The following is a 22064-nucleotide window of genomic DNA, read 5'->3' on the forward strand; positions in this document are numbered from 1 at the left end:
TTCCATGTAGCATGAGAGCTACCTACATAATCTGTTCATAGTATTCAAAATCTTTTGGCCCTCATACTACATTAAGGTGGTAAATTTGGCCAGTCATTGGCCTATCAAACTTGAATGTGTGTACCTGGCTTTATTTTAAAAGGTCATAGAGGAACCCATGAGCACTCCACGGATGTCTCTTCAGTGTACGGTCATGAAAACCTCACTACTATGACACTAGTAACAGATGCCAATCAGAATTATTGAAGGTATAAAAACAAGACAAGACAAATAACATTTATATCGCGCTTTTCTCCTGGTGGACTCAAAGCGCCAGAGCTGAGCCACTAGGGCGCGCTCTATAGGCAGTAGCAGTGTTAGGGAGTCTTGCCTAAGGTCTCCTACTGAATAGGTGCTGGCTTACTGAACAGGAGGAGCTGATATTCGAACCCCGGTCTCCTGTGTCAGAGGGAGAGCGCTCAGTACAATATCCAGCCAGTAAAATAAACTGCACTGTAAAATAATCTTTGGGGATAGGCCTTCTGTGCTAGAAGGTGATTTTGCCTTATGTGCACCTGCCATTTATTAGCCATGGTTGAATCTTTAAAGGGCTTTTCCATGTTCAATAGAAAACAAAATCAATAACACTAACACTAGATACTTCTTGCTTCATCCTAGCCTCATTAGTAATGGCTAACCATGGACCATGGAATTAGTAAGGTTCGCATGGGACGTAAAAGTGACCCCATTAAAAAAAAAAAAAAAAAAAAAAGTCTAGAAAGGCAAAAACGTGTACAGATATGTTGATTGATCATAAGACTTTCCAGGTGTCCAAAAATGTATACGTTTTGACCTTTGGTCACAGGAAGGGGAGGAGAACCTGTTTTCTCTGCATTTGCCTTCCTCAGTTTATGCGAACATGACACTTGGTTCCCTTGAATTTTTGGTCAATACCGTAATATAACTTTAGCAGTAACAGTTCCGGAACATGCAGTTGAGGCAAAGGGCTATGTCACATTTCAGAGGTTAAAAACTTAAATATTCCACACATTTACATTACTGTTTTTCAAAGAAAGATAAGGCCCGGTTCACATTAGCGGTGGCCGTCCGGAATCGCCGTGCCGGAGCCGGACCGCTTGCAGAACGGACGGAACGGACGCACGGCAATAGCAATGAAAGCCTATGCGTCCGTTCACATGCGTCCGTTCTGCCGGACCGGAGCCGGACCGGATCCGGACCGGATCCGGACTCCGGCGTCCGTTCCAACATGCGCTATTTTTTGGTCCGGCTCCTCCGGCAGCCGTATCCGGAGCGGAGCCGGACTGCACCATCTGGCCAATACAAAGCAATGAGAGCCGGAGAGCGCACAACACACTGGCTACAAAAACCGGACGTTCTACCCCACTTCCTATGCATTTTGGATGGGGACCACATGGGCCCAGCGTTCAAAGAGTGGGGCAGCAGCGATTTCATGCTGGAGCTCGTTTTGGCAGCAACATGTCTGATGTCTGATAACGAGGAGGCGAACAACAGGAAGGAGAGAATTCCCAGGTTTACGAGTAAAAAATGCCTGGATCCATGGTCCCAACTGCAGTCTCTGTATCCACGGATGGTCTCCACACGTCCACCTGTCTCCAACAATGACCCCAGACCCTTCTGCTGACCTCCCAGACCCCAGGTATTTACAGGATGGTATCTCCTTAAGAAACCGGATCCGGACCGCAACCGTGTTCACACCGCACGGAAACCGGATGCAAATGGACCGGATCCGGACCGGATCCGGATAGGAACCGTACGGATCAGGTCCGGTCCGGCTCCGGTGCGGTCCGGACATCCGGTGCGGTTTTGACAAAACCGCAAGTGTGAACGGGGCCTTAAATGTTCGTTTGCTCTGATCCAGGAAGCTATGTATAGGAATTATTTGTTCTTTATAGTAATAAGCCGTATTCCCTGCTCCATTTAGATCTACGCTGTAATAATGAAGTTAGAAGCTGGACAAATATTTCAGTGGAGCCAACAGCTGTTCCTACATACACTGAAGAAGGCAAACGCAGAAGGAACACACTTTCACTTCCTGTGACCAAGCTTCAGAAGTCAGAGATTTCAAATATGAATTTAAAGGCTTACAAACTACTGGCTGGAAAGACAAAGTCAATGATATATACTGTATATATAAGCCTTTACTTTAGTGGGCACATATTTGATAAAGAGTTGTTTCAGGGCTGCCCAAGTAGTGCAGCCCTTTATCCAAATTCCCAGTCCAATCTCCATTTTATGATGGACCTCTCTTCGGTCCTTAGTCCCTTCCTAAAGAAAAAAACTTGTATGTGGAAGTCTACTCCACTACAGTGAAAGCTGCTTTGAGTCGCGTTGTTTGTAGAACTTTAAACACGATAGAATGTAAGTTGACCATAGCGCAAACTTCCTGAGTTATGTGCATTCATATTGTCACTCAATCACTCCCCCCCTGCCCCCCCCCCCCAAAAAAAAAGCAGTCTCCCATGATTTAATGGGTCCTGGATCAATGAGAAATTCACGTAACCCACAGGATTTCAGTACCAAGTTTGAAATCCCTTTTATTGTTTAGAAAATCCAACAACCCGAATGGTGCTGCAATCTGCATCTTCTATACTTGCCAACATTCCCACGGACAGCTCAGCAGATAAAATGCTCTATCTAGACCCTGCCTGTGAGCAGCCAGCTCCACCACAAAGAGGAAGACTCCACCCATGAGCAACCAGTTCCAACTCGAACACTTCCCATTTTCAGGCATCCTTTGTTGGCTGCATCAAAACAATCCTTTGAAATCATGAACTGTTGGCAAGTACGCATTTAAAGCCGAACTTTGAGAAAAATTATTATTATAGTAAGGGGAACAGTGCAATCGCTTGCAGGAGTGCCTTATTGCAAAATCAATTTGCATCCTAGTTAGCGTGACTAATGCGGACAGTGTAGCATTTTTTTCTTGCGGACTCTGATATGAAGATGGGTTTTGGATGGCTTCTGCTGTGGACATTTCTCTTTTGGCCACGTCCGGATTTCAGTGGCTTCTGTGGGAGATTTCCTCATTTTTGTGACCTTCTGGCACCTGTACAGAACTAATCTGCTTGCTCCAGTGTTCTGTGACTGTAACATGCTGCTTTGCGGGACGCAGGATCCTGTTTCATGTATTTTGTGTACTCACGACCTGTTGAATGTCTGCCCGGTACTGGGAAGTTCTGGGTTCTGTCACTCACCCATGGTGACCTATTTTTGGTCTACACTGTCATCATGCTTGATATTGCTGCAAGGTAATCGCCTTTGCTTTTCAGACCGGTCCTCAAAGAGAACCAGTTACCAGTATGCATTTGTAATAGCCTGATTGTGTGCCCTGATATCAACCGAACAGGGAAGTGTTACCAGTCTAAAGTGCTTTTACTCCTGTTATTCACTTTATTTAAATATGCCAGACTATAAAAGTCCTTAAAATGGATGTGTACTGTACTACTTGTGTACTACTTCTCTGTCTATGGGGCTGATCCACAAAGGATATCTTATGATTTATCTCTCCTTATCTGTTTATCTCATGAAGGCCCTTATTCAATTCACCTTTTCTCTTAAGTTTTCTCCTAGGAGATCATTTTTTTATCTTCAGTTTAAAATATCTTCAAGAGGAACTGTAACGGAGGATTGAACTTCATCCCAATTAGTAGCGGATACCCCCTTTCCCATGAGAAATGTTTTCTTTTTCTCCAATAGATCATCAGGGACATCTGTATAAATACCAAAAATTATTGGAGAAAATTTAAGAGAAAAAGTGGATTAAATATGTGTCAAGTTATCTCTTCTTATAGTTGAGGTGAAAAAATAAGGGGAGATAATTCATGGAAGGTTTTGTGAACCAACCCCCGTAAATTAACAGAGGCTCTAGCTTTGATACGAGCATGATAGGGAGATTTGAAACTGGCCAGCTGTACGATTGTAACCAACTCAGGCAGCTAATGAAGACACCTCCCGCTAAGACACTCGGTACAGAGAAGCGTGGTGCTAAGGGGCAGATTTATTAAAACCAGTGCAAGGAACACTGCAGCAAAACTAGTGGGGAAAGGTCCACATGGAGCGCAGTTGCTCAAAGCGTCTCCTGCATTCTTGATCCAGGTGTCTCCTGCATTCTTGCCCCAGTTCTGCTCTTATTTTTCTTCTGTTAAAGAGTACCTGAGATGGTGTAAAAGGAAAAAAATGATACATACCTGGGGCTTCTTCCTGCCCCCTCCAGGCTGATCGCTCCCTCGCTGTCCGTCCGGATCCTCCGCCGCGCCCCTCCCCCAACATGGCCCGGACTGCGATGACTTGCTCGACTGGAGGATTTTCTGGGACAAATTGTGGAGGACAACACAGGAGCGATCAGCCTGGAGGGGGCGGGAGGAAGCCCAAGGTACCAGTATGTACATTTTTTCCTTTTTTCACCATCTCAGGTACACTTTAAATCGCCCCTCAGTGCCCGAACGAGGTCAGAAAACCTTAACAAGTACACACATAAATGAGGTACAACCTTGGTACAAGTGCAGTGCGACCATTCTGCATACACAGTGGTTTCGCATGTTGTGTTTGCTCTGTTTATGCACCATGGTTCATGTACTTAGGCCATAGTAGCCATTTACATTCCTATAAATGCACATTGGGCCACTGTATCATTTCTCATACTAATTATGCTAAGCTGTCTCTAGAAACTGGTGGGCGGTTTCCTTTATAACTTTTTGACCTTTAAAGCGGACATGAACGCAGAACTTCCTCTCTGCTCTAAAAGATAAGCAACAGCATAATAACCTTTAAAAAACATCTTTAGCTGATATAAATTCTGCAATAAATCTGCAGTGTGTCTACTTTCTGCTTTCATGGAAGCAGACACAGGGTTAAGATCCTGTGTTTACAAATTAGCTACTCTGCTGTGGCAGCAGAGATTCCTGAACTGACACAGCTAATAAATCATATTACACTTGTGATCAGTCACAGATGAGGGGGAATTAGACGGACTTAACTCTCTAAATACATACAGGGTGGATTTCTTGGTTTTCCTTCTGTCTTGTGATAGTAGCAAAAACGTTTCTGTACCGTGTTAGCCAAACAAATTATATAGGTAGAAAAAAAACAAAGTTTTGTAAAAATAATAAATGTTAATGGCTAACTGATAGAGTTAAATGATGCAAGCTTTCTGGGATCTAGTCCCCTTCTTCAGGCATATTTCCAGATGTTAGCTGAAGTAAAACACTGATGCAGGTAAATAGTAAACACAAACCAGAACACACAAATTACTATTTACCTGCATCAGTGCCTGAAGAAGGGGACTAGATCCCAGAAAGCTTGCATCATTAAACTCTATCAGCCATTAACCTTCCTGGCGGTAAGCCCGAGCTGAGCTCGGGGTAAGCCGCCGGAAGGCACCGCTCAGGCCCCGCTGGGCCGATTTGCATAATTTTTTTTTTGCTGCACGCAGCTAGCACTTTGCTAGCTGCGTGCAGTGCCCGATCGCCGCCGCTACCCGCCGATCCGCCGCTATCCGTCGCGCCGCAGCCGCCCCCCCCCCCCAGACCCCGTGCGCTGCCTGGCCAATCAGTGCCAGGCAGCTCTATGGGGTGGATCGGAATCCCCTTTGACGTCACGACGTCGATGACGTCGGTGACGTCATCCCGCCCAGTCGCCATGGCGACGGGGGAAGCCCTCCGGGAGATCCCGTTCTTTGAACGGGATCTCCGGATCTCCGATCGCCGGCGGCGATCGGAGGGGCTGGGGGGATGCCGCTGAGCAGCGGCTATCATGTAGCGAGACTTTGTCTCGCTACATGAAAAAAAAAAAAAATTTTAAAAAAAAGATTTGCTGCCCCCTGGCGATTTTTTTGCAAACCGCCAGGAGGGTTAAGGGCCCTTTTCCACTAGCAATCGCTAGTGTTCGCAGTAAACGCTAGCGATTGCGATTCAGCAAAGTGAACAAATGTCCCGACGTTTGCGATCTTGCTATGCCACGCAAAGCATAGCAAAATCGTGGCAAGAAAAAGCTCAGAGGCGCAATCGCGTTCGAGTAAAAAACAAATTGCGGTAGTGGAAATTACCTACGGTGATTCCTATGTTAAAAAGCAAACCGTAGCGATTTAAAAATCACTAGCGGTTTTGCGATTCAGCATCGCAATCGCCGCTACTGGAAAAGGGCCCTAAAAGGTATTATTTTTACAAAACTTTGTTTTTTCTACCTTTTCTCTTGTGCAAGAGTTCAGGTCCACTTTAAAGACCAACAAATAGGGATGATCAATGGGATGCAAATGATGTTGTGTTCATGCAGAATTATGTAAATTTTGTATGCAAATTTATGCATCTTGAAAATGGCTTAAAGAGACTCTGTAACATTAAAAAGATCCCCTGGGGGGTACTCACCTCGGGTGGGGGAAGCCTCCGGATCCTAATGAGGCTTCCCACGCCGTCCTCTGTCCCACAGGGGTCTCGCCGCAGCCCTCCGAACAGCCAGCGACTGTGCCGACTGTCAGTTCAATATTTACCTTTGCTGGCTCCAGCGGGGGCGCTGTGGCGGCTTTCCGTTACGAACTACACGGAAATACCCGATCTCATTCGGGTCCCTCTACTGCGCAGGCGCAGGACACTTGCGCCTGCGCAGTAGAGCAGATCCGACGGCGATCGGGTATTTCCGTGTAGTTCGGAGCCGACAGCCGTCAGAGCGCTTGCGCAGGAGCCAGGAAGGTAAATATTGACGTCACCGCTGCACGGACTCCACGGAGGGCTGCAGCGAGACCCCTGACGGATGGAGGACGGCGTGGGAAGCCTTATTAGGATCCGGAGGCTCCCCCCACCCGAGGTGAGTACCCCCCAGGGGATCTTTTCATGTTACAGATCCTCTTTAAAGTGAACCAGAGACGAAGCATCCTCATGTATTTTACCATAGAAATCAGTGGGAACATTAGAGAAAACATTTACCCTGCTCTCTGCTTCATCCTCACTGCTAAAAGTGTCTGTTATCTAGCTGAGATAAGAATCCCGGACTGAGCATTGAGTCTGGCTTTGCTATAATGACTCAGCAATAATTATTCCTGAGCAGAGCCAGCAGGGGGCAGGCTTGGACTTGAAAAGACACCAAAGAACACAGTCTCAGCTATAATCATTCTGTAGCAAAGCCAGACCGACTGCTTAGTCGGGATTCTTATCAGAGGTGATAACAGGCAAATTAAACAGATAACAATGAAACAAAGAGCAGATTAGGTGTTTACTGTCATGTTCCCACTGATTTATAAGGTAAAATACAAGAGGGTGCTTCGTCTCTGGTTCTCTTTAAGTCCCCCAAAGGTTCAAATTGATTGATCCATTTTCAAGCCGCATATATTTGCATCCAGAATTTGTTATTAGATCATCCCTATTAATGAAACCTAATATTTCAGTTTTGGGCGAGAGAGCGGCAGTGTGCCAAATCAGCTCCTGTTTCTTGGAGAATTCCCCACAACGTGAAGGGATAATTGGATCTCTCTGGATTCACTTTACCTGAGATTCCCCAAGTTTACTGGAAATTTTTACAACATTTGCATAACTGTGTAATTAATGCAAAGAGCCTTTAACATGTGAAAAGTGACTGGGGTAGAGTCCTTCGAAGTGGGCCACAAGGTTGCTGCATTAACGATGGTAAAGAATTGTATATCGGAAGAATGCATTTTAATCTTGTATTGCTCTTAAGATGGTGCTAGTTTGGTTTAGGGGACCCTGCATTTAACCTCATAGGGAAATTTAACTAATGTGATTGGGTGGACAGCCCCCTTTCGAACTGCTAGGATGAAGAAAACTACTCCCACTCTATTCAGCCAATCACAATGCTTTGTGCTGTAGAGCGATAATGGTAGGGGTGGTTCAGCACCCTGTAGGAAAAGGCACCGTAGACAGAAAACGGGAGCCCAGTAGTGCAATACGTCAGAAACACAATGGATGTAAGTAAGTAAAAAGCACTACTCACAAGGGAGGGTTGCTGGAGGCAACCAACAACAGGAAGCAGGTGGAGACAATGAACCCGACTCCACTCGGCGCAGTCCTAGCCAGAACCAGAAGGATGGTCGTTCTCTTAGTGGAAAAAGAAATTGGGACTCCACTAGTGGTGGCACCACTCCCTATGCTAAAGGATTTTTTCTATTTGGCACTGTTATTGGCCTGATGAAGCGGGCTGAGACCCGCAAAATGCGTTGCCTCTGCTACTAAAAATCTTTTGTATAAATTACAGAGATTACGTCATGGAGGTAAGATACCTCATATTATTTATTGTTTTTAAGTTGATTTTAGATGCTTTTATTACACCAGGGCGCCTCTTTCCTTTGTTGTGCTGTAGAGGGTGCTGTGATTGGAGAACTGTTCCCTATAAGGTCTCCTGCTGCGTCCAATAAAGTAGACCAGCGCCCTTAAGACTTTGGTTCATCCAAGATTCGATATTTAAAAGAAATCTCCCTGCTAGTCTGGCGGAAATACAGGATTTCTATCAGGGAGCAGTTGTTTGTTATTGCATAGCGCAGTAGCGCTAATGTAAGGTTACCACAGCAATGCTGAATTTCAATGAAAAGTGTAGTTACTAAAAATAAAAACAAAAAGCTAACATAAAAGTTTCCAGTTGGCCCTGCCCACTGGCATGTAGACTGGTACGTCGCATGGCCTATTGATTTGTTGGGCCAATCCTGCTCATCCATCTAGCAGAAGTTTTATCTTTAAGGGAAATGAGTGGAGTCATGCAGAGGGAGGGGCCATGCAGAGCTTTTCTAGTGTCCCAAATGGCGGCAGCTGTAATATAGGTGGGGTTTATGTGCTAGCTTTGTGGGAAGGACAAATAGATAACCACCTACTTCAAGGTAAATGAGTAAGTGGGTCTTTTCCAGACCACTTACCTCAAACCCTGTACATTTACAAATATTTATAACCTACTCAGATCAGTTGGGGTAAGCTGTGTTTCACCAATAAAAACATTAAGGAACTAATACAAGGAACTAATACATTAAACCTCTATGAAGCATAAATACCCTAAAAAAAGCACAACAGTTGTAAGACAAAAAACGATAATACTTTGGACAAAGTATAAATAGCAGGAACTGAGCAACTGAAAGGAGGTGTCCCAACCCCTCCTCTACCACCAAGTTAGATATTTACCTAGGCAGAGGGAAGCCTATGGATAGTTCAGATGTTTCTTATATCATCCTCACCCCCACCATTGCCACGCACGGACCCTCTGAATGGATCTGGCAAACAGGGATGCTCACCGGATGCATTCACTAGTAATTCAAATGATGTTTAATTGGTGCAGGTGTGCGGCGGGGATACAAGGGGTTATTTACCCATAATTCCGCCATCCGCCCTGCGTTCCAAAGAGCTTGCACGCATCCTGTTGGTCACATTGCAAGCCTCACACTGGCGCACTTACTCCTTTAAGCCAGAAGGAGGAAATGCGCCGGTGTGAGGTTTGCAACGCGACCAATAGGACGTGTGCAAGCTCTTTGGAACGCAGGGCGGATGGCGGAATTATGGGTAAATAACCCCTTGTATCCCCGCCGCACACCTGCATCAATTAAACATCATTTGAATCACGAGTAATCACTCGTGAATGCATCCGGGGAGCATCCCTGCTGGCAAGAGATTGTTGGATATGTTCTCGTGGCCACGCTCCCTGCCATGTACGTGCGTCCAATAGTGCGCCTGTGCAAGTACAGTCATATCTTCCTAGGCACAGTCACACTCTCCTAGTTGCAGCCATACTCTCCTAGGCACAGTCATACTCTATGACTGTGCCTAGGAGAGTATGACGGTGCCTAGGAGGGTATGACTGTGCCTAGGAGGGTATGACCACAACTAGGAGTGTATGACTGTGCTTTGGAGAGTATAGCAGCACCTAGGAGAGTATGACTGCGCCTAGGAGAGTATGACTGTGCCTAGGAGGGTAAGACTGTGCCTAGGATAGTATGGCCACAACTAGGAGAGTATTTTGAGTATGGCCTCACCTAGGAACGTATGACTGTGCCTAGGAGAGTATGACCACACTTAGGAGGGTATGACTGTGCCTACAAGGGTATGACTGTGCCTAGGAGAGTATGACTGTGCCTAGGATAGTATGGCCGCAACTAGGAGAGTATGACTGTGCTTTGGAGAGGACTGTGCCTAGGAGAGTCCTAGGCGCAGTCATACTCTCCTAGGCACAGTCATACTCTCCTAGGCACAATCATACTCTCCTAGGTACAGGCATACCCTTCTAGGCACAGTCATACCCTCCTAGGCACAGTCATACCCTCCTAGGCACAGTCATACCCTCCTAGGCACAGTCATACCCTCCTGGGCACAGCCATACCCTCCTGGACACAGTCATACTCTCCTAGGCACAATCATTCTTTTCAAGGCACAGTCATACTCTCCTAGGAACAGGATGTGGGAAGCCTATAGAGCATGGGTCCCCAACCTGGGGGCCGTGGGCAGATTTCTAGCTATACTGTGGTAACTGTACTAGCTATAGTGTGGTAACTGTACTTGCTATACTGGGGTAACTATACTACCTAACTATACTGAGGCAACTATAGTCCTTATACAGGGGCAACTGTGTTAGCTACCTATACTGGGGGCAACTATACCTAGATACCTACTTACCTATATACTACACTCAAAATCAGGGAAAAGAGGGGGCGCTGCCGCCGCCACTAACCACACCCCCCCCCCCTCCCCCCGGGGGCCCCCAGAGAAAAGTTTGGTCGGGATAGTGGGCCCCGGGCTTAAAAAGGTTGGGGACCCCTGCTATAGAGGATCCAGAGGCTTCCCTCTTCTTAGGCAAGTATATAACTTATTTTTTTCCTGCCACCTCTGGTTTTCTTTAACTACAAATTTCTACCAAATGATATTAGAGTTCTTATAAGTACCTGAATCTCTCCAGTATTCTTCTGCATTATTCTTCACAGCAGCTCTCAGACTAGGAGAGGGAGGTCACCTAAGCCAGACAGGTGGTGACATCACAGGAGGGGTGTGTCTTCAGTGAACACCATCAAGCTGCTTGTCAATCTACAGAGAAATTTTAACATTAAAAATGTGATATAGCACGACCCATTTTTAAAAAAAAAAAATTATTTTTTTTTACAGAAAACATCAGACAAGTCATATCACTAGCAGAGACAGTCAGCGGGAAGCTAATCATTACGACATGCAAATTTAATGCACGATGTATGCCGCTTGCAAATGTGCCAATCAAATGCTCTCCCTGATGATTTTTATTGTTCGATTCCCAAGCTGCATACAATATTAGCAGGTCACTGACTGACCACCTCTGATTGCTAACTGTCTATAAGAGGGGCTGATTGATCCAACTGCATACTGCATACATTTGCATAGAATTAGCCTAATATTTACATCAACTCAAAGTTACTAGTATCTCATGGACCATCCTGTGCATCAGAGTGCATCAGAGTGCTATGTTGTCTGTTGTGTTTGGTATGAAACGAGGCTTCCGTAGATAAAAAAACTTGCTTTCAACTGTAACCAAAGTAACATATAGCATGATGGAATATACATGTATATGCAGTACAGTATCCATTCTTCTTAAAGGAACACTATCGATTAACATGTTTCTAACCTGGGATTGAGAGAGTTCCTGAAGTGCTGGTAAATAATAATGTATACATTTCATTTGCTTATCTCTCTTGCTTACTGAAACAAATTCCACTCTGAACTGATGCTGAGTGAGCCATGAGGGGAGGGGGAATTCCCTCATAGTGCATCTGTTAACCCTGTGTGCGTAAGAGAGAAAGTCCTGTGTCATGCGTGTCTGACTGAAGTATCTGAAGAGAGCAGAGGAAATGTAACTTGTTATAAACATTTGTAATTGTCTGTGACACCACAGCTTTTCATACTTTTTTTGCTTTCAGAGAAGTCTGATATGCAAAAAAACAACACTGATTGTGCATTGAAACAGACACCACTATTGCAAATGATTTGTCCCAGTAGAGCTAAATTCTACAAACAATTAAATCTTTTGCTTCTGATATTTAACATGAAAAGTAGGAAAATGTTTACACAGCTACTTAAACATTATTTTTACATTGTCATTTTAGAACACTTGGTTTGATAGTGTTCCTTTAAGGCTCGTACACAAGTCCAAACAATCTGGCCAACTATCTTCTAAACTTGGTCTGTTGGAAGATAAGTTGGGTGTGTGTACGGCTGGCAAACAACCAGACGACCAACAGATAACAGCTTTATGTAGCTTGAAAAATGACCAATCAAATACAGCTGTTGCCTTGACTGCTGCAATAACTAAGCTGCTGAAATTTGCATAAAAATTAGCATAAAGGTGGCCTCTAACGATCCAATTACTAGCGAAAAATCATTTGAGCGATCAGATCATTCTGACCGGAAGTGAAATATCGTAATACATTGTTCACGACACCATCAACAAACCAATCTTTGCTTCCTATCTATCACAACCGACAAGAAAATCCAAATTTTGGTTTGACCAAAAGCCATTTGGACGACTGTTTTCATAATCGTGTGTAGTTGCTTGTGCCTATCAATGGAAATTATTTACAACCAACAATTACCAGGGAGCAAGATGGCCGCCCCCATGCCAACAGGGGCAAGACATCCAGCGGAACAGCTCAGCAAGGTTAAAAGGCGATGAGAGTTAGTAAAACGATGTTGTTTAAGTAGGTTGAATACAACAGATCAAACAAAAGACGGTATAGTTCAGGTTTGTTATACATTTTACAGAGTAGTTAAAGGTCTTTCCCCTTGGCTGGCTTACCCATTATCTACAGAAAACATATGAAAGCAGCCCAGAAGTGAAAATAAACTTGTGCAATAATTAACTGTAGGTTTAATGGTATACAGAACATTTCTTGAGTCTCACATTCTTATTTTCCACTTAAAGGAATACTGTAGGGGGTCGGGGGAAAATGATTTGAACTTACCCTGGGCTTCTAATGGTCCCCCGCAGACATCCTGTGTCCGCGCAGCCACTCACCGATGCTCCGGCCCCGCCTCCGGTTCACTTCTGGAATTTCAGACTTTAAAACCACTGCGCCTGCGTTGCCGTGTCCTTGCTCCCGCTGATGTCACCAGGAGCATACTGTGCAGGCCCAGTATGGTCTGTGCCTGCGCAGTATGCTCCTGGTGGGGTGGGAGCATCGGTGAGTGGCTGCGCGGGCACAGGATGTTTGCGGAGGACCATTAGAAGCCCGTGTAAGTTCAACTCATTTTCCCCCGACCCCCCTACAGTATTCCTTTAAAGGGAACCTACACTGAGAAGGATATGGATTTTTCCTTTTAAAATAATACCAGTTGCCTGACTCTCCTGCTGATCCTGGGTCTCTAATACTTTTAGCCACAACCTCTCAACAAGCATGCAGATCAGGTGCTCTGATTGAAGTCACACTGGATTAGCTTGCTTGTTTCAGGTGTGCGATTCAGTCACTACTGCAGCCAAAGAGATCAGCAGGATGCAAGGCAACTGGCATTGTTTAAAAAGAAACATCCATATCCCTCTCAGTTAAGGTTCCCTTTAAGGGCTGCAGTTCTATTGTGTAGTCTAAAAAGTAGCTCTGTCAGTGTGACATCATGGTTCATACAGGTTCCCGACAAGCAAAAATAAAAGACCTTTTTGAACTTTTCAGTAAAATGCAGTTGTCAGGAGTGATTGTTCAGCCAGATTAAAGTGTTTTGGCTCCTAATTGCTTTTTAGGAGAGCTGCGGCTGCATTCCACTGGAATAAGAATAATGCGACTGCACAAATAAAGCATTTGTTTATTAAACAACGCAATAAAAAAAAAATCCTGAGCACAGGCAAGTTCTAAGTAGGATTTAAAATATATGTACAGTACTGTGTTTGTCTCATCATGCGGTATGTCAGTTCAGGTTCACTTTAAAGTGAATGGGAACTGCATTTAAAAAAAAAATGAGACAGATACTTACCCAAGGAGAGGGAAAGTTTTGGGTCATATAGAGCCTTCCCGCTCCTCTCCTGGTCTTCTCGCTCCGATGCTGGCTCGCCCGGAAGCAGTATTTGACTAAATTAGTCAAACACTGCTTTACCCGGCCGAAGGAGGCTTCAGAAGTCTTCAGGGAGCCCAAGCGCGGCTGAAGAAGGGTGGCCCTGTACTGCACCTGCGCAAGCACGCTCTCTTGCACGCTCACGCCTGTGCAGTATGGAGCCGCACGTATTCTGGAGGACACGGCTTCCAAAGCCTTCCAAATACCCTTTCGACAGGGGATTGAAACGGGGGGGGGGAGGGGGTGGGGAGGCCAGCACAGGATAGAGAGCACCAAGAGAGGTGACAGGAAGCTCTATATGACCCAGAGCCTTCCCTCTCCTTAGGTAAGTATTTGCTTCATTTTTTTAAAAATGCAGTTCCCATTCACTTTAAGCCCTCGACAAGCAAATAAAACCACTAAAAATAAATTTGCACAAAATAATAAGCCAGTTAAGATAATGAGGAAAACCTTGCTTGGAGTCACTTTTCTCCCCAGGGTTACAGATTTCCCAGCAAGCTCATGGTGAACCAGAACTCCTAGGAGTGTGTAAGGGGCTAAGGAGGAACAAAACGCTCTCTTACTAAAATGCTATGCAAAACAAAAGTTTGCGTTCTTAAAACAGAAGGTATTTGCAATTATTCAGGTTGGAGTGAGCAGATGATGTCTCCCACAATGCATCACTGCTGAATATGTAAATAGTCCCTTTGTTGACCCTAAAATCCAATCACATCTCTTGAACTGGTGGAATGCAATGTTGTCTCGCAACGAGCTGACAAATCATTGCATTCCAGTGGTTCTGGAGGCGTGTTTAGCTATCAGGGACTGGATACCGCAAAAGATTGGACAAGCACCATCAAGAAACAATAAATGTATATGTATATGTATATATATATATATATATGAAGGCTCACTAATGTGTAGCAATACAGCCAATAGTGTGCAGAAAGGCCAAAAAGGGGTTATACACAGTCAAACCAAAAATACAGAATCTGGCCCTACACAAACCGCACCACAAGGTATGTAGAAAAATGAAAAAAGCCTTTATTTACTCCATATCAAAAGATAAAACCATAAAAGCAAAGCACAGTAATGTAGCCCTCAAAATACAAGAGTAAAGAAATTATGAACAGACCAAAGGCTGGAAAGACTGGGGAGTGAGGCGTGGAGATAAAGACAGTTCCAGACTGAGAAAGTGTACATAGACACCCTACAACCAAAATAGATAAACAGGGTGAGGAGGCAAGTGCACCCAATGACAGGATACCAACCGTGTGGAGAACCCCCGTGAGTGATCGCACTGGTGGAAAGTGTGAAAAGGGCAGAGAGAACCCAAGCGTAGGGAAGCACCAGGTGGGGTGTGTGCGTGTTGGAGAGTTTACCAGCGTGGGACTGTGCGAGAGTGGCTTCTTTTCATGTGAAGCCTCCATAGGATCCCTTTAAAGAGGAACTCCAGTGAAAATAATGTAATAAAAAAGTGCTTCATTTTTACAAGAATTATGTATAAATGATTTAGTCAGTGTTTGCCCATTGTAAGATCTTTTAAATCCCTGATTTACATTCTGACATTTATAACATTTTTACTGTTGGCAGGTGATGTAGCTGCTGCATGCTTTTTTGGCATTTGGAAACAGCTGTAAACAGCTATTTCCCACAATGCAGCAAAGTTCACAGACAGGAAACTGCCAAGAGTACGTACTCAGAATTTCTTTGTGGGAGGGGTTTCACCACAATATCAGTCACATAGCGCCCCCTAATGGTCTGTTTGTGAAAAGGAATAGATTTCTCATGTAAAAGGGGGTATCAGCTACTGATTGGGATAAAGTTCAATTCTTGGTCGGCGTTTCTCTTTGAATGACAACTGAAGTGAGAGGGATTTAGAGGCTGCCATATTTATTTCCTGTTAAACAATACCAGTTGCCTGGCTATGCTGCTGGTCTATCTGGCTGTAGCAGTGTCTGAATCACACCAGAAATAAGCATGCGGCTAATCTTGTCAGATCTGACAATGATGTCAGAAACACCTGATATGCTGCATGCTTGTTCAGGGGCTACAGCTAAAAGTATTAAAAGTAGAGGATCAACAGAACAGCCAGGCAACTTGCATTGCTTAAAAGGATATTGGAGTATTATAGACATATTAGAATCATGATGTTTTGCCATCAATGGACTGCTCAGGAATCGCACACTGTTTGTGTTTCCGTTTTTTTGACGAGATTTTAAAATCACACAGTAGTTTGATTTCTCCCGCATGACGCAACTGTTTCCAAATTCAATTTATTGTACCACAATCGGAAAAATGTGGAATTATTTCGGAAATCACATGTGGAAAACGCTCGCAAACGCAGTGCTGCAAACCCCTGGAAATGCCCGCAAAATCGCAGACGCAAATATGTCTATACATCTTATTCTTGCTACCTTGTATTTTCATTTTTTTTTTATTTATTCATTACAGACAGTATATAGCTTGGAATTTGGCCAATCCAGATCGGCATGATGTGCGGTTGATAGTACCATTTCTAGGTTGCATACAATTTGCATTAGATTTGCATGCAAGATGGAATTATCGGGATTGTATTGACGCCCTCGGTCCCCCTGTGTGTACTGTAGCGACTGCATATGAATACGTACACTTTTTTCCCCCCTAGGCTAGAGATGAAATGAGATGAGTCCTTACCGCGTAATACCGTGTTCTTCCGCTGTACTCGGCCCCAAGGTCACCCCTCTACACAAAAGCGCTGAAAAGACCGCGCTCTCGCCGGCATAATTTCCCCGCAATTATCCAGCGCATCTATCAAGCTAATGTTATGCAGAACAAATGAATGCAATTATCCTGTTTTCGTGTTAATAGAATTACCGATGCTTCATGTGTAAAATTCACAGAATGCATTAATCTTTTAAACACGTCCGTGCCCCCCCCCCCCCCCCCCACTAACATCCCCCTCTACTAACTCTCCTGCGCCTGCCCAGTCATTACTGCATCTCCCTCGTTAGCTGTCAAGCACTCTTGAGCAGTTGTGAACTGCAGCAGTACGGCGAGGGGTCACTTAACTGCACACGGTTAGTATGCGTTTCATATAGCTCAACAGCCCCTGCTCAAAGGGAATCTTTCACAAATCACGTAATAGAATACATAGTTGTGTCACTGACTGTCTTCAGAGGAGATGACAATCTAATCCCTACCATAGTCACAGGCTAATGTCCTACCATATTATTATTACGTATTTATATAGCACTGACATCTTCTGCAGCACTTTACAGAGTACATAGTCATGTCATGTTACTGACTGTCCTCAGAGGAGCGGACAATGTACTTCCTACCATAGTCACAGTCTAATATCCTACCATATTATTATTATGTATTTAGATAAGCATTGACATCTTCTGCAGCACTTTACAGAGTACATAGTGATGTCACAGACTGTCCTCAGAGGCGCTCACAGTCTAATCCCTACCAAAGTCATAGTCTAATGTTCTAACATATTATTATTATTTATATAGCATTGACATCTTCTGCAGCACTTTACATAATACATAGTCATGTCACTGACTGTCCTCAGAGGAGCTCACAATCTAATCCTACCATAGTCACAGTCTAATATCCGACCATATTATTATTATGTATTTAGATAAGCATTGACATCTTCTGCAGCACTTTACAGAATACATAGTCATGTCACTGACTGTCCTCAGAGGAGCTCACAATCTAATCCTACCATACTCATAGTCTAATGTCCTACCATATTATTATTATGTATTTAGATAAGCATTGACATCTTCTGCAGCACTTTACAGAATACATAGTCATGTCACTGACTGACCTCAGATAAGCTTACACTCTTTCTTTTTTTTCTTCTTTTTTTTTTCCTTTTTCAAACTCAGCGTACCCACGGTACTGTACCCAAGAGAAAAATTAGCTTAATTGAAGCCCTCCCATCATTGGGTATGGTTCGCATCATCGTTCAATTTTTGCTTATTCTTTATTTTCTTTACTTGTATTATTATTAATTCTTGTAATTAAAGCACCAATTAAGGGAAATAAAGCCAAACCAAATATCTACAAATAGGTAATTTTTATACTCTACATACAGATTATAAATTAAGCATTCTGCCCCCAACCCAAGTTTTTCTCCCCTTGGCCCCTACGCAGTACCCTTCCTTGCCCGAGTTCTCCCCAAACTTCTCAACGAATCAGCTTGTACCTCAACCCAAGTCTAGATTTCAATCTTCGCCCCACCCCCACCTAACAACCTTTCTACAATAGAATACCCAAGTAATGTCCCAAATTGGAGGTGAGGGTTCTTCTCATAAAGAGGGGCTCGGGCGAAAAAGTGAATCTGCGCATGAATCCCTTATGTTCTTCTAAAATCATGCAGTTAAATGCGCAGGTACCCATGTATCTCTCTCATGCGATACCGTCTCATGGGACGCCATCTCTCTCATGAGATACCGTCTCATGGGACGCAGCCACTTCATTCAACCAAACTCCCACTTCAAGCATCCATCCATCCCTTAATTGACCAGACTCATCCAGACACTCTCACTTCCCCCCTCCCCCCACCCCATTGGAAACAGGGAACCCCAGAACACATCCTCCATAGTATCATGCTGCCGCGTACTACCCACTGCAGTCTGCCTGTTACTCCCAATATCGCCCACCTTGTTCGCTGTGTGGAGGCCTGGAGAGAGAATCTTGGTTAGGGTAATTAAACCGCCTATCTTTATTTCAGCTCTATTCCTTGTCATTTTTTCATTCATGCAATACGTTTTCCCAGGTCTCTCTAAATTCCTCCACTCTAACACCCTCTCCTAATTTCTCTTCTTCCTGCCTTCTCAGTGTATTATTCATGTAGTTACACCATTCCTCCAAAGTAGGGATCTGACCTCCTTTCCAGTATTTGGTAATGAGCGCCTTTGCAACTAGAGTTCCCATTTCTTTTAGGAATCTAGTAACTCTATTATCATCTGTATCAGCGATACTAAAGATCACCCCTTCTGCTGTCTATATTTTTTTCCTCTTACACTCTTCATTTGTTACAAATTTACTTCTCACGAAGAGCTCTATCCTTTCCCAAAATTCTTGGATCCTTGGGCACCCCCCCCCCCCCCAAATATAGATTTCGTCCCCTAAATCCTTGTTGCATCTTCCACACCTATCGCTATTTCGCTTAGAAATTTTGCTTAACCTTTTTGGTGTCATATACCATTTATTTAAGAGTTTGTATTGCATTAATAGTAAACTTGTATCGTGAATTGCATTCATTTTTCGCCAAATACTGCACCATTTTTGTGTACAGTCTCTCTCTCTTTTTCTCTCCCATCATCCCCCCCACTAACATCCCCCTCTACTAACTCTCCTGCGCCCGCCCGGTCATTACTACATCTCCCTCGTTAGCTGCCAAGCACTCTTGCGCAGTTGTGAACTGCAGAGGTACGGCGAGGGTCACTTAACTGCACACGGTTAGTATGCGTTTCATATAGCTCAACAGCCCCTGCTCAAAGGGAATCTTTCACAAATCACGTAATAGAATACATAGTCGTGTTACTGACTGTTCTCAGAGGAGCGGACAATCTATTCCCTACCATAGTCACAGTCTAATGATTTACCATATTATTATTATGTACAGTGGGTTGCAAAAGTATTCGGCCCCCTTGAAGTTTTCCACATTTTGTCACATTACTGCCACAAACATGAATCAATTTTATTGGAATTCCACATGAAAGACCAACACAAAGTAGTGTACACATGAGAAGTGGAACAAAAATCATACATGATTCCAAACATTTTTTTTACAAATAAATAACTGCAAAGTGGTGTGTGCATAATTATTAGGCCCCCTTTGATCTGAGTGCAGTCAGTTGCCTATAGGCATTGCCTGATGAGTGCTAATGACTAAATATAGTGCACCTGTGTGTAATCTAATGTCAGTACAAATGCAGCTGCTCTATGAGGGCCTCAGAGGATGTTTAAGAGAATATTGGGAGCAACAACACCGTGAAGTCCAAAGAACCCACAAGACAGGTCAGGGATCAAGTTATTGAGAAATTTAAAGCAGGGTTAGGCTACAAAAAGATTTCCAAAGCCTTGAACATCCCACGGAGCACTGTTCCAGCGATCACTGATAAATGGAAGGAGTATGGCACAACTGTAAAGCTACCAAGACAAGGCCATCCACCTAAACTCACAGGCCGAACAAGGAAAGCGCTCATCAGAAATGCAGCCAAGAGGCCCATGGTGACTCTGGACGAGTTGCAGAGATCTACAGCTCAGGTGGGAGACACTGTCCATAGGACAACTATTAGTCATGCACTGTACAAAGTTGGCCTTTATGGAAGAGTGGCAAGAAGAAAGACATTGTTAACAGAAAGCATAAGAAGTCCCATTTGCAGTTTGCCACAAGCCATGTGGGGGGAAACAGCAAACATGTGAAAGAAGGTGCTCTGGTCAGATGAGACCAAAATGGAACTTTTTGGCCAAAATGCAAAACGCTATGTGTGGCGGAAAACTAACACTGCACATCACTCTGAACACACCATCCCCACTGTCAAATATGGAGGTGGCAGCATCATGCTCTGGGGGTGCATCTCTTCAGCAGGGACAGTGAAGCTGGTCAGAGTTGATGGGAAGATGGATGGAGCCAAATACAGGGAAAACTTGGAAGAAAACCTCTTGGAGACTGCAAAAGTCTTATAACTGGGGCGGAGGTTCACCTTCCAGCAGGACAATGACCCTAATAAAGCCAGGGCAACAATGGAATGGTTTAAAACAAAACATATCTATGTGTTAGAATGGCCCAGTCAAAGTCCAGATCTAAATCCAATCGAGAATCTGTGGCAAGATCTGAAAACTGCTGTTCACAAACGCTGTCCATCTAATCTGACTGAGCCGGAGCGGTATTGCAAAGAAGAATGGGCAAGGATTTCAGTCTCTAGATGTGCAAAGCTGGTAGAGACATACCCTAAAAGACTAGCAGCTGTAATTGCAGCAAAAGGTGGTTCTACAAAGTATTGACTCAGGGGGCTGAATAATTACGCACACCCCACTTTGCAGTTATTTATTTGTAAAAAATGTTTGGAATTATGTATGATTTTCGTTCCACTTCTCACATGTACACCACTTTGTATTGGTCTTTCACGTGGAATTCCAATAAAATTGATGCATGTTTGTGGCAGTAATGTGACAAAATGTGGAAAACTTCAAGGGGGCTGAATACTTTTGCAACCCACTGTATATATATAGCACTGACATCTTCTGCAGCACTTTACAGAGTACATAGTCAGGTTACTGACCGTCCTCAGAGGAGCTCACACTCTAATCCTACCATGTTATTATTATGTCTTTATATAGCACTGACATCTTCTGCAGCACATTACAGAGTACATGGTCATGTTACTGACTGTCCTCAGAGGAGCTGACAATCTAATCCCTACCATAGTCATAGTCTTATGTCCCTCCATATTGTTATTATGTATTTAGATAAGCATTGACATCTCCTGCAGCGTGTTACAGAGTACATAGTGATGTCGCAGACTTTCCTCAGAGGAGCTCACAGTCTAATCCTACCAAAGTGATAGTCTAATGTTCTAACATATTATTATTATTTATATAGCATTGACATCCTCTGCAGCACTTTACATAATACATAGTCATGTCACTGACTGTCCTCAGAGGAGATCACAATCTAAACCTATCCATAGTCATATTTTCATCATAGTCTAGGGCCAATTTTAGGGGGCAAGACATAGTTCCAGAAGCCGGGCCACATTGCCAGGTATTGGAAAATAAGAACAGGCTTAACTATTTATCAGCAGCGGTCTTTAGCGAGACGTATAACAGTGCACACTAATCCCTTTAGCTGACAGTAACGAGTGATAAATCCAATCTGGGCAGACGCGGTGAAATCGGATAGTTTTCCTGAGGGGGGCTGGGAGATATAGGACGGGTTCTGCAGCGCCGGGACGTGATTAGGGACAACACTGACATCTTGATTGGCACTTTGGAGACTGGATGGCTTTAGCAGCCTTTGTACTGCAGTGGCAGAGAGACACAGGAGACTGGATAAGCACGGCTTGTGTTACAGATAATGCC

General features: G+C 44.1%; 1 protein-coding gene across 1 annotated transcript in view; it reads right to left on the minus strand.

Annotated features, from left to right (window-relative positions):
• Window positions 1–22064, minus strand: part of LKAAEAR1 (LKAAEAR motif containing 1) — a 537492-nt gene that overhangs the window by 405256 nt on the left and 110172 nt on the right. Inside the window, exon 2 of the mRNA XM_068261881.1 lies at window positions 10880–11018. The gene's annotated coding sequence lies outside the window, so the exon portion shown is untranslated. The remainder of the gene's footprint in view (window positions 1–10879; window positions 11019–22064) is intronic.

Source organism: Hyperolius riggenbachi, chromosome 12, assembly GCF_040937935.1.
Source record: "Hyperolius riggenbachi isolate aHypRig1 chromosome 12, aHypRig1.pri, whole genome shotgun sequence".
Classification (NCBI taxonomy): domain Eukaryota; kingdom Metazoa; phylum Chordata; class Amphibia; order Anura; family Hyperoliidae; genus Hyperolius; species Hyperolius riggenbachi.